This window comes from Oncorhynchus clarkii, chromosome 4 (genome assembly GCF_045791955.1).
Source record: "Oncorhynchus clarkii lewisi isolate Uvic-CL-2024 chromosome 4, UVic_Ocla_1.0, whole genome shotgun sequence".
Classification (NCBI taxonomy): domain Eukaryota; kingdom Metazoa; phylum Chordata; class Actinopteri; order Salmoniformes; family Salmonidae; genus Oncorhynchus; species Oncorhynchus clarkii.
The window spans coordinates 73060501-73074595 of record NC_092150.1 but is presented as its reverse complement, the minus strand read 5'-3'; the positions used below and the strand labels follow the sequence as shown (position 1 = coordinate 73074595).

At 44.2% G+C, this 14095-nt stretch overlaps 1 protein-coding gene across 1 annotated transcript in view; it reads right to left on the bottom strand.

Moving 5' to 3' along the window:
* LOC139407246 (syntaxin-binding protein 5-like) overlaps positions 1–14095 on the bottom strand; it is a 126806-nt gene that overhangs the window by 29591 nt on the left and 83120 nt on the right. The gene's annotated exons all lie outside the window — the stretch shown is intronic.

Below are 14095 nucleotides of genomic sequence, written 5' to 3'. Positions count from 1 at the left end.
GGTTACGATGGCAACACCCATCCGTAGCACGCGCTCCAGCAGGTGTATCTCACTGATCATCCCTAAAGCCAACACCTCATTTGGCCGCCTTTCGTTCCAGTTCTCTGCTGCCTGTGACTGGAACGAACTGCAAAAATCGCTGAAGTTGGAGACTTTTATCTCCCTCACCAACTTCAAACATCTGCTATCTGAGCAGCTAACCGATCGCTGCAGCTGTACATAGTCTATTGGTAAATAGCCCACCCATTTTCACCTACCTCATCCCCATACTGTTTTTATTTATTTATTTTTCTGCTCTTTTGCACACCAATATCTCTACCTGTACATAACCATCTGATCATTTATCACTCCAGTGTTAATCTGCATAATTGTAATTATTTGCCTACCTTCTCATGCCTTTTGCACACAATGTATATATAGACTCCCCTTTTTTCTACTGTGTTATTGACTTGTTAATTGTTTACTCCATGTGTAACTCTGTGTTGTCTGTTCACACTGCTATGCCTTATCTTGGCCAGGTCGCAGTTGCAAATGAGAACTTGTTCTCAACTAGCCTACCTGGTTAAATAAAGGTGAAATAAAAAAATAAAATAAAAAAAAAAGTGTTATCCCCATTGAAGAGACAAGTGTTGTCCCCATTGACAGAGACAAGTGTTATCGCCATTGACAGAGACAAGTGTTATTGCCATTGACAGAGACAAGTGTTATCCCCATTGACAGAGACAAGTGTTATCGCCATTGACAGAGACAAGTTTTATCGCCATTGACAGAGACAAGTGTTATCCCCATTGAAGAGAGAGAGAGAGAGAGAGAGAGAGAGAGAGAGAGAGAGGGAGAAAAAGCTAAAGAGCAAGGTCAAGAGAGATGAAAGAAAAATACATACATTAACTGACATATTATAAAGAAGAGAGGAGAAGAGACATGGGAGAGAGAGAGAGAGAGAGAGAGAGAGAGAGAGAGAGAGAGAGAGAGAGAGAGAGAGAGAGAGAGAGAGAGAGAGAGAGAGAGACATAGAAAGAGCACCTGGCTATGAGGAGGCAGGTAGCATAATTTAACGATTAGCGCCTGACCTGCTACAGCAACACCTCACTGAGACAACCTGAGAAACACTTTAAAAAATGCTATACATTTTGTACAGAAAAACTCTCCCTACATTATAAACGTTCAGCAAAAGCTCAAGGATGGGAGATACAAAGATAAGCTAAGAGCAGAAATCAGACAGATACGAGTGGGGATGGGGTGGAGTGGAATTATGATGCGGTGGGTTGAAATTGAAGACTCATTATTTTGTCATTAAGAATGCCCTCCCTCTGCTTTGCATAAACCCAACAACTTTATTTATATTTTGGCAAGGCAGAAAGTGATTTAGCGACCGACAACAAATGAATAAAATGGCTGCTTCATCATTATTAAAGCACTCCGGAAAAAACAGACCGGCTTACTGCTGTCTTACAGCTCATTATTAAAACTCATTATTAAAACACACCCACTAGCACAGACGCACACACAAACACTCGCGCCAATATTGAAATACTTAGACAACGTTTCTCAAGCATTTTAAGGTGAATGTAAGCACACACACAGTGCGTCACTTCAACAGGATATAGAAATATAACAGTGCATTGTTCAGGTTGACAGTCCCATGGAGCAGAGACAATACATTGTGGTTAGTTGGACAATTAGCAGGTAATTGAAACACATGGTTTTCTTTATATCAAATAATACCCATTAAGAATACTAATTTAATGACTTACATTATGCTCCTTTCAGAGAATGGTCTTTTGGGATGAGACAGTGAGTCACACACACACTCAAACCCACAACCTCACACACACACTCTTGCACGCACACCGACAAAAAGAAATGCAAAAATACTAAGACAGGCAGACCGAGAGAGAGAGATAGATATATACTAAGTGTACAAAACATTAGGAACAACTGATCTTTCCATGGCAGATTAACCAGGTGAATCCAGGTGAAGGATATGATTCCTTATGGATGTAACTTGTTAAAACCATTTCAATCAGTGTAGATGAAGGAGAGGAGACAGGTTAAAGAAGGATTTTTAAGCCTTGAGACAATTCAGACATGGATTGTGTATGTGTGCCATTCAGAGGCTGAATGGGCAAGACAGAAGACTTAGGTGCCAGGCACACTGATTTAAGTGTGTCAAGAACTGCAACGCTGCTGGATTTTTCATGCTCAACAGTTTCCCGAGTGTATCAAAGGATATCCAAAGGATATCCAGCCAACTTAACACAACTGTGGGAAGCATTGGAGTCAACATGGGCCAGCATCCCTGTGGAACGCTTTCGACATCTTGTAGAGTACATGCTTCGACGAATTGAGGGGAAAATATATTAGGAAGGTGTATTTGGAAGGTGTACCTAATGTTTTGTACACTCAATGTACTTATATACTGTATAGAGAGAGGGGGAGAAAGAGACAAACACAGAAAGAGAACGACACACACACAGAAACACACAGAAACACACACACACACAGAAACACGCACACACACAGAAACACGCACACACACAGAAACACGCACACACACAGAAACACACACAGAAACACACACACACACACACACACACAGAAACACACACACACACACACACACACACACACACACACACACACACACACACACACACAGAGAGAAACACACACATAAAAAAAACACATAAACACACCCACAGAAACACACACAGACAGACAAAGACACAGACACAGATATAGACACACACAGAGAGAGACAGTTGGGCCTAATTAGAGTGCGTTCCTCCTATTACAGTGTGAGACAGACTGGGCATCTATGTAACGACAGCAGTGTGTCGTCCTCCCAGACATCCTTAGTCACACTCCCTTACCCTCACTAAAGTTCAGCCACAGTACATAAACACAAACAAACAAACAAACAAACAAACAAATGTACTAACAGAAGAGAAACTGTCGACAAATCAATGCTACTCCACAGGACAGGACATGTACATACTGTAAATGTCAACAGATTAAGACCCCTTCAGTAAGACAGATATTGACAGGTAGAGAGAGGTCTGTTAAAAGCCTATAACAGTGTGTGTCAGTGTGTATTGGAGATCTTGCCATTTGTCCTATAATAGTGTGTGTTAGATGCTCTGTGATGGGGGTTGCACCGAATACAACAGGTCTGTAGACCTTACAGTGAAATGCTTACTTACGAGCCCCAAACCAACAACGCAGTAAAAAAATTTTGGATAAGAATAAGAAATAAAAGTAACAAGTAATTAAACAGCAGTAGTAAAATAACAATAGCGAGACTATATACAGGGGGTATCGATACAGAGTCAATGTGTGGGGTACTGGTTAGTTGAGTAGAGTTATTAAAGGGACTACGCATAGATGATAACAACAGAGTAGCAGAGGTGTAAAAGAGGGGGGGGGGCAACAAAAATAGTCTGGGTAGCCATTTGATTAGGTGATCAGGAGTCTTAAGGCTTAGGGGTAGAAGCTGACACCGCCTGGTATAGAGGTCCTGGATGGCAGGGAGCTTGGCCACAGTGATGTACTGGGCCATTCCTGCCACATCCGACGAGCATCAGAGCTGGTGTAGTACGATTCGATCTTGGTCATGTATTGACGCTTTGCCTGTTTGATGGTTCGTCGGAGGGCATAGCGACATTTCTTATTCGCTTCCGGGTTAGAGTCCCACTCCTTGAAATCAGCAGCTGAACCTTTAGTTCAGTGAGAATGTTGCCTGTAATCCATGGCTTCTGGTTGGGGAAGGTATGTACGGTCAATGTGGGGACGATGTCATCGATGCACTTATTGAAGCCAATGATTGATGTGGTGTACTTCTCAACGTCATCGGAGGAATCCTGGAACATATTACAGTCTGTGTTAGGAAAACAGTCCTGTAGCTGACCACTCTTTTATTGGTCTAGTCACTGGTGCTTCCTCCTTTAATTTTTGCTTGTAAGCAGGAATCAGGATGATAGAATTGGGGTCAGATTTGCCAAATGGAGAGCTCTGTGTGTAGAGTAAAGGTGGTCCAGAGTTTTTTTCCTCCAGTTGCACATTTAAGAAGCTGATAGAAATTTGGTCAAACGGATTTAAGTTTCCCTGTATTAAAGTCCCCGGCCACTAGGAGCGCCGCCTCTGGATGAGCATTTTCTTGTTTTCTTGTGTCGGAATACAGCTCATTCAATGCTGTTTTGCTGCCAGCCTCTGACTGTGGTGGTACAGTGCTTTGCAAAAGTATTCACCCCTCTTGGCGTTTTTCCTATTTTATTGCATTACAACCTGTAATTTAAATATCTTTATTTGGATTTCATGTAATGGACATACACAAAATAGTCCAAATTGGTGAAGTGAAATGAAAAAAATAACTTGTTTTAAAAAATAAAATAAAAATGTTAATGGACAAGTGGTGTGTTCATATGTATTCACCCTCTTTGCAATGACACCCCTAAATAAGATCTGGTGCAACCAATTATCTTCAGAAGTCACATAATTAGTTAAATAAAGTCCACCTGTGTGCAATCTAAGTGTCAGATGATCTGTCACATGATCTCAGTATATATACACCTGTTCTGAAAGGTCCCAGAGTCTGCAACACCTCTAAGCAAGAGGCACCACCAAGCAAGCGGCACTATGAAGACCAAGGAACTCTCTAAACAGGTCAGGGACAACGTTGTGGAGAAGTACAGATCAGGGTTGGGTTATAAAAAAATATCAGAAACGTTGAACATCCCATGGAGCTTCATTAAATCCATTATTAAAAAATTGAAAGAATATGGCACCACAACAAACCTGCCAAGAGAGGGCCGCCCCCCAAAACTCACAGACCATGTAAGGAGGGCATTCATCAGAGAGGCAACAAAGAGACCAAAGATTACCCTGAAGGAGCTGCAAAGCTCCACAGTCGAGATTGGAGTATCTGTGCATAAGACCATTTTAAGCCATACACTTCACAGAGCTGGGCTTCATGGAAGAGTGGCCAGAAACAAAATAAGCAAACATGTTTGGTGTTTTCCAAAAGGCATGTGGGAGACTCCCCCAAACATAAGGAAGAAGGTACTCTGGTCAGATGAGCCTAAAATTGAGCTTTTTGTCCATCAAGGAAAACACTACGTCTGGCACAAACCCAACACTTCTCATCACCCCGAGAACAGCATCCCCACAGTGAAGCGTGGTGGTGGCAGCATCATGCAGTGGGGATGTTTTTCCATCGGCAGGGACTGGGAAACTGGTCAGAATTGAAGGAATGATGGATGGCGCTAAATACAGGGAAATTCTTGAGGGAAACCTGTTTCAGTCTTCCAGAGATTTGAGACTGGGAAGGAGGCACACCTTCCAGCACGACAACTACCCAAAGCATACTGCTAAAGCAACACCTGAGTGGTTTAAGGGGAAACATTTATTTGTCTTGGAATGGCCTAGTCAATGTCCAGACTTCAATCCAATTGAGAATCTGTGGTATGACTTAAAGACTGCTGTACACCAGCAGAACCCATCCAACTTGAAGGAGTTGGTGCAGTTTCGCCTCGAAGAATGGGCAACAATCCTCGAGGCTAGATGTGCCAAGCTTATAGAGACATACCCCAAGAGACTTGCAGCTGTAATTGCTGCAAAAGGTGGCTCTACAAAGTATTGACTTTGGGGGGGGGGGGGGGGTGAATAGTTATGCACGCTCAAGTGTTCAGATTTTTGTTGTATTTCTTGTTTGTTTCACAATAAAAATTATTTTGCATTTTCAAAGTGGTAGGCATGTTGTGTAAATCAAATGATACAAACCCCCCAGAAATCCATTTGAATTCCAGGTTGTAAGGCAACTAAATAGGAAAAATGCCAAGGGGGGTAAATACTTTCGCAAGCCACTGAATGTAAACAGCTACGAAAAATACAGATGAAAACTCTCTAGGTAGGTAGTGTGGTCTCCAGTTTATCATGAGATACTCTACCTCAGGAGAGCAATAGCTCGAAGACTTCCTTAGATATTGTGCACCAGCTGTTATTTACAAAAATACATAGTGCGCCGCCCCTTTGTCTCACCAGACGCCTCTGTTCTATGCTGCCGGTGCAGCGTAAACTAGCCAGCTGTATGTTGATAGTGTCGTCGTTCAGCCATGTCTCCGTGAAGAATAAGGTATTACAGTTTTGAATGTCCTGTTGGTAGTTTCATCTATTTTATCTGTTTTAGGTAATCTATTTTATTGTCCAAAGATTGCACGTTTGCTAGCAGAATGGAAGGACGTGAGGGTTTATTAGATCGCCTACGAATTCTCAGAAGGCAGCCTGCCCTCCGGACCCTTTTTCTCCGCCTCTTCTTCATGCAAATCATGGGGATCTGGGCCTGTTCCCGTGAAAGCAGCATATTGTTCGCGTCGGTCTCGTTAAAGGAAAAAAAGGATTCTGCCAGTCAGTGGTGAGTAATTACAGTCCTGACGTCCAGAAGTTATTTTTGGTCATAAGAGACGGTAGCGGCAACATTATGTACCAAATAAGTTATAACTTTTCTCGACCCGTTGATTTTGTTAGTAACTCTCACTCAGATAATATATTCAAAACTGAAAACATTTCTCTCCGCCCTATGGCAAATTGAGTAGAGTTGCAGAAAATGTGCTTTAAAACTTAAAATGTTTCTCTCCGCTGTCAATAATGTTTTACACGCACGGTGGGGGGGTCCCCCAACAACATTTCACTTAGGGCCCCCAAAAGGCTGGGGCCAGCTCTAAATGAATGTGTGGGTATGGATGTGGGTAAGCAGACCCGCGAGCAACTGCGGCCCCTCACAATGATTTCAGATTTTTTGTGGCCCCCACCCCCATCAATGTTGCCCATCCCGGTATAGAGCTAGTACTAATATACATGTCCATTCCTGTTGCTAATGGAGATAATACCACATCTGCCAAGTGTCCCATTAGCACAACAAATTGCTGAATGAATGAATGGTATCTGGCTACTAGCAATAGATTATGTTTTTTATATGTCTCATTGTATTCCATTCAATAGGTGCAATGTGAATTGCATATATACTGAACAAAAATATAAACTCAACATGTAAAGTGTCGGTCCCATGTTTCATGAGCTGAAATAAAATAACTATCCCAGAAATGTTCCATACTCACAAAAAGTGAACACATTTGTTGATATCCCTGTTAGCGAGCATAAGCTGCCTCCAGTTCCCGCCAATATCCAGCGACTTTGCACAGCCATTAAAGAGAATTGGCACAACATTCCACAAGCCACAATCAACAGCCTGATCAACTCTACTGTATGCGAAGGAGGCAAATGGTGGTCACACCAGATACTGACAGGTGTTCTGATCCACGCCCCTACCTTTTTTTTAAAGGTATCTGTGACTAACAGATGCATATCTGTATTCCCAGTTATGTTAAATCCATAGATTATGTCGTAATGAATTCATTTCAATCGACTGATTTCCTTTTATGAACTGTAACTCAGTAAAATCTTTGAAATTGTTGCATGTTGCTTTTATAGTTCTGTTCAGCATAGGTTAAGAAGATTTGAACCAATATAAACACTATCTGGAAAGTCATCACATTGGCTCGAGTATGAGAAAGTGTTTTGGTTTTCTGTTAAGTGCACATACACACATACATAGGGTACTGAGGTGAGAGTTTGCTTATTTACACAAAATGGAATGATCTCTATCGCTGCCATGATTATTCCAATACCACTGCTATAACAGCCTTTCATGTGTGTGTGTGTGGTGTGTGTGCTGTGCGTGTGTGAGAAGGTGTGTGTGCGAAGGTGTGTGGAGGTGTGTGTTTCTCCCCTCACACCTACTTGGATTTAGAGAGAGGGAAGGAGGGTGGGAGGGAGGTGGTGAACTGAGAGAGGGGGGGTTAAGAGGGAGAGAATGACAAAATGAAAGAAGGAGCAGGAAAGATGGAGAGTGAGAGAGAAAAGAGATATAAAAATCTGAAACAGGCTCCAGTGTAGGCAGGCTATTCATCAGTAGGAGAAGGATGAGGCATTTAGTCAGACAACGCAGGGCTGAGGTGACTGATGCTCTCTTCTTCTCCATCTTCTCTCTGATGCTCACAGTGACTGCACTTGCAGAGATAGCACTGAGCCATGAACAGGACAAATTCTGGGAGAGAGACACAATGGAGGAAGGAATGCTGTCAACTGTTTGTGAGGGTTGGAATACATACATACTGTGGTTAGGTGTGACAAAAATACAGTGTTTCCTGTAATTAGTGAGGGTGTCTAATATGTTCTAACACGACTAGAGAAACTTGAGGACAAGGTTACAGCCAGTGTCCTCCACCTCTATTGCCTATGTCCTATACCCTATTCTCAATGTCCTATACCCTATTCCCTATGTCCTATACTATATTCTCTGTCCTATACCCCATTCTCAATGTCCTATACCCTATTCCCTATGCTCGATGTCCTATACCCTATTCCCTATGTCCTATACTCTATTCTCGATGTCCTATAATCTATTCTCTATGTCCTACACCCTATCCCCTATGTCCTATACCTTGTTCTCTATGTCCTATTCTCTATTCCCTATATCATATACCCTATTCCCTATGTCATATACCCTATACCCTATATCATATACCCTATTCCCTATGTCATATACCCTATACCCTATTCTCTCTTCCCTAAACCCTATTCCCTGTCCCCTATACCCTTTTCTCTATGTCTTGTACCCTATTCCCTATGTCCTATACCCTATGGTATATACCCTATTCTCTATGTCCTATACCCTATCCACTGTGCCTTAAACCCTATTCCCTATGTCCTATACCCTATTCCATATGCTGTATACCCTATTCCCTATGTCCTATACCCCATTCCCTATGTCCTATGCCCTATTCCCTATGTCCTATGCCCTATTCCCTATGTCCTATGCCCTATTCCCTATGTCCTATGCTCTATTCCCTATGTCCTATACCCCATTCCCTATGTCCTATGCCCTATTCCCTATGTCCTATGCCCTATTCCCTATGTCCTATGCCCTATTCCCTATGTCCTATGCCCTATTCCCTATGTCATATGCTCTATTCCCATTCACTCTATACACTACGCTCTAAGCGGCAGGTGACCGCTGGCCATTCCCCTGACAGTTACAGAGATAGTTTCCTGCAATTACAAACATTTTCCCCAAAATACTGTTTCCTCACACAACTTAAAGATTTTGAAGTCCGAGGAACTCCAGACCCTGCCCTTCTGCCAGCCATAACGATGCCAAAACTTCCTTTTGTCATCACGCCCAGTCTACGCAGCAAAACCACTGATACAGTACCATGATCCTGTATATACATCCAGCCCGTCTTTCAGAAACTTGCAGCGCCATCAGAAAAGCCTGCACATCTATCCTGGTATAAGTATATACTTAGCATTTTAATCCATTACTTAATGTGTTGGCCAGAGCCCCATCTAGGAATCCAGAGTTATCATAATTAAATCTCCCCATAGTCTATTCTACAGAATCGAATGCTATTCTACGCCCTTTAAAACTGGTTAGAGGCCAGCTTTTATGTTTAGTTCTTCACCGCTAAAGTTAAGACTGGGACATCTATTGCTGATCCAGAATCAGTGATACAAACCTGAACAAACAGGGCTATATGGGCCATATGCCCTTGAAAACTGGTTCAGCTCTTAATAGCCAGGTTTAGACTGATGATCATAGATCTGACCCTGAATCAGTAATTAGTGACAGGTGATGACAGCAGAACATTAGCTGTAATGCCAGAGCATGGCAGTGATGTGAATACAATGCTGTTTTCCCCAGTGTTCATGAACTCCAGAGTACTGAAGCAGCAGCGGTGTAGAGCAGTAGGTCTCTGGGGAGGTGTTACAGGGTTGAGAGGAGAGAACATAGCTGCCAAGGAGATTCACCACATAAGCCTTTGGACCAGGGAGGAGGAGAGAGAGAGAGATATCATCTCACCCAGGGGAGAGAGAGAGAATGCACAATAAAGAGGGAGCATCCTATTCATCAGGGAGAGTCACCACAGGGCCATGTTGTCCTTGTGTTGTCACATTGTAAATGAGGTGAACGGTAGCACGGGTGTTAACATAAACTCATTACTCTAAGCCTGACTCGGTGTGTGTCTTTTTAAAGCTACGACTCTGTGTGTGTCTTTTTAAAGCTACTCGATCTGTTTGGCACCAGGGTTTCTGACTCCTTCTTAACTGGGTATTATGAGGCTGGGGATAACAAGTCATTATGTGATGTTTGTGTTTTTCTATTAGCATTTTTTTGTTAGAAACGGATGTTGGCTTGGAAAAAAAGGAAACACAAATGGCCGATGCTCTAGAAATTGAGGTCCACAGGCAAGACATCGGGACATCCGTGGTTCTGAGAGACTACACACTGTAGGATTGGGTGCCAAACTATTGTAACTGTAATGAATACTCCGGGAGAAAAAAGGTGTAGATTCACGCGCAGAGAGTGGCGGGTGTTTATTTTGCCGTCTCAGAAGGCAGGATTCGTGGTCACAGGCAGAGACAATGTCCTCCGGAATCCCATACAGATGGAACACCTGCTGGAACATACACTCAGCCAATTCCATGGCGTTAGGTAAATGAAGAAGAGGAACCAGACGACACATTTTTGAAAAACGGTCTACTATGATAAGGATGGTGGCGTTACCAGAGGATTCAGGAAAGTCTGTGATGAAGTCAACAGCTACGTGGGACCAGGGTCTGAGGGATTGGCAAATGTTGAAGCTTACCGGAAGGGAGATGACGAGGGCTTTTGGTTTGGGCACAGACTGGACAGGAGTGTAAGTAATCCCTTACGTCAGATGCCATTGAGGACAGCCAGAACTTACAGGCTAGAAGTTTGGTGGTTCGTGTAATGCCTGGATGTTCTGACCCCAAGGACGTGTGAAACAATTGCATGAGTTGGGGTCTAATAGCTGCTGGTACGTAACTCCTCCCAGCTGCTGTCTCAGGAGGAGCCGGGTCAGAGGTTAGGGCTTCTTGTATGGCAGAGTGAACCTCCCACTGTACCAGTCCCTTCCTCTTGCATTATGGAAGAATTGGTGTAGGGTCTGAGTTACTGGTCAGAAGGTCAAACTGGCAGGAGAGAGCATCAGCTTTTACGTTTTGAAAATGGAAGCATGTGAAGAGCCCAGCGGGCTTGTCTAGAGTTTAACCTCTTGGCCAATCTGATATATTCCAAATTACAATGATCTGTTAGGACGAGAAAGGGATGTTGTGCGCCATCCAACCAGTGGCGCCACTCCTAGGGCCAGCTTGACGGCGAGGAGTTCTCTGTTCCACACACCGTACATTCCTCTCATCGGAGGATCATTTCCTGGAGAAGGCGGCACAGAGATGTGATTTTGGAGGTGTTCCCACCCGCTGAGAGAGTATGGCTCCTACTTAAGGCATCCACCTCCGGGGTGAAAGGAAGGGTCGGATCAGGTTGGTGAAGGACAGGAGCTGAGGTGAAGAGGCATTTCAAGTTGTTGAAAGCAGTCAGGGCTGTATCAGTCTATTGAAGGGTCCGGGTCTTTTGGCTGGTAAGGGCAGTGAGGGGAGCGGCCGTAGAACTGAAGTTCCGAATGAACCGGCGATAGTAATTGGAGAACCCAATGAAACTTTGGAGTTCCTTAACGGGGGTGGGTTTGGGCCATTTACCGACGGTGGTGACTGTTCTCATCCATGCTGACCCCTCCAGGTGTCAGTACGAAACTGAGGAAGTTTACATGGAAGGTGCTCTTTTCAGTCTTCACATAAAGGTTATGGTCAAGGAGCCATTGAAGAACATTTTGTTCCTTAAGGAAGTGAGAGTAAATCAGGATGTCATTAATGTAGACAATGAGAAAGGGGTTGATCATATCCTGGAAAACCTTGTTCACAAAGGATCGGAAGACGACGGGGGCGTTAGTAGGGACGTAGGGCCTGACCAGGTATTGGTAGTGCTCTCGTGTGGTGATAAAGACCATCTTCCATTCGTCGCCTTCACGTATACGGACACGGTTAGATGTACTTCGCAGGTCAAGTTTTGTATAGATGTTGGCGTGGCCCTCTTGTTCAAGGGTCGCTGGGATCAGAGGAATGGGGAAACGGTTCTTGACCGTGACGTCATTCAGGGAATGGTAATCAACACATGGACGGAGACCACTGTACTTCTTTCCAACAAAGAAGCTGGACGCAGCCGGGGAAGAAGGACGAATTAAACCGTTTGAGTGTAATCAATGTAGTTCTCCATTGCCTCATTTTCCAGGATGGATAGGGGGAAAACACGGCCCTTCGGTGGGGACACTCCAGGGAGTAAGTCAATAGCACAGTCTCCTGGGCGATGTTGTGGCAGAGAGGAGGCCTTGATTTTGCTGAAGACATTGCTGTACTGGGTGTATTCAGATGGCAGAGGCAGAGTCCAATGGTGGTGGCACTGCAGGGTAGGCTGAGACAACTGGTGAAGCAGGTAGAAGACCAGGACAGTAGTTCACCACCACGTGATGGCAAGGTCATGACGACAAAGCCAGGGGTGTCCGGGGATAAGTGGCTGTTTGGGGGATGAGAGTTCCATGAGTTGAATGGTTTCTGTGTGGAAGACTCTGGAGCGTGACGCTCTGTGTCAGGTGCATAATGAAGCCCGTGCCCAATGGCTGCCCATCCAGTGTGTTAATCCTTAAGGGAGGGTTGACAGGTATTAGATCAATGTCAAGCTCTTGTACTAGCTGGTGATGGATAAAATGACCTGCTGCTCCCGAATCTATCAAGCCTTCTAGAGCCCTTCTTGGATCCGCCTTTGATGTTCGATACACGGGAGAGGAGCATGGTCCAACTGCATGGGCTCTGGAAGACTCGTACAGGATGATGGAATCATGGAAAGAGAAGGTTTCGTGTTCCTGGGTGGCAGAGTTCTTCGGCGGTCGGCGATGAGGTGGTCGATGAAGATGGACATACGACTGTGTTGATTTAAATCCTGAAGGTCACCTCTACAGGACAGCTCTGCCTGAAGTTCCCTGTTGAGCCCTCTCCGGTAGATGGTAAGTAAAGCAGCCTCATTCCATCCACTCCCTGCAGCCATGGTGCGGAACTCGAGGGCATAGTCGGCAGTTGAATTGCGTCCTTGTTGAAGTTCTATGAGGAGGTCTCCTATAGGATGACCGGAAGGAGAGTGATCGAATACCTCTTTGAAAAGGGTGTGGAAATGGGTCTCGGATCCGAGTTCTGTGCTGTTGGCAGTCCATATGGCGGTGGCCCAATCCAGGGCTTTGTCTGTGAGTAGAGACAAAATCCACCCTGCTCTTTTCGGTGGCAAAGTTAGTGGGGTTGTGCTCAATGTAGTTGCTGCATTGCATCAGAAATCCCTGACATTTCCCAGGTGAAACGTCATATTTTCCAGGCATGGATATGAATGAAGGGCTATGGGTTACGATACCTGGCATCGGAGGAGTAGGGATAGGCTGGCGGAAAAGATGGCAGATTTCCTCCATATGCTCCTCTTGCTGGGTTAGGCGCCACTGTAGCGCCACTGAATCCATTCCGTTATTAAGTGAGGTATTCTGTACTGAACACTCAGGGAGAAAAAAGGTGTAGATTCACGCACAGAGAGCGGCAGGGGTTTATTTTGCCGTCGCAGACGGCAGGAATTGTGGTCACAGACAGGCAATGGTCATATACAGGTAGGCAAACAGGCAGGTGAATCAAAACTAGAACTGAAGGCTATAACTGGTTCTCACAAACGAGCTAGGAAAAGGCTTTGTAAAGTCAAAATGAACAATACTTCACGAAGGCACAAACAGAATGAACTGGACTAAATAAGGAGCTGATGAGACCAGGTGAGTAACTAACACAGGTGAAACCAATGAACAAAAATTAAAGACAGGGCTACGTTCAAGAACACAAAGAAACAGGGCTACGTTCAAGAACACAACGAAACAGAACAAAAGGTTGACTAAGAAAATAAATACAGAACCTTACAGTAACTCAGTATGGGTACAGTCCTGGTCTACATGTCTAGTCCTTCACAGACTCTAAACCCCTTTTAATGTCATCTCTCAAAGGCAAACAATGCATATGGAAAACACAGTGCACACACACACACACAGTACACACACAGTACACACACAGTATACACACAGTACACACAAAGTACACACAAAGT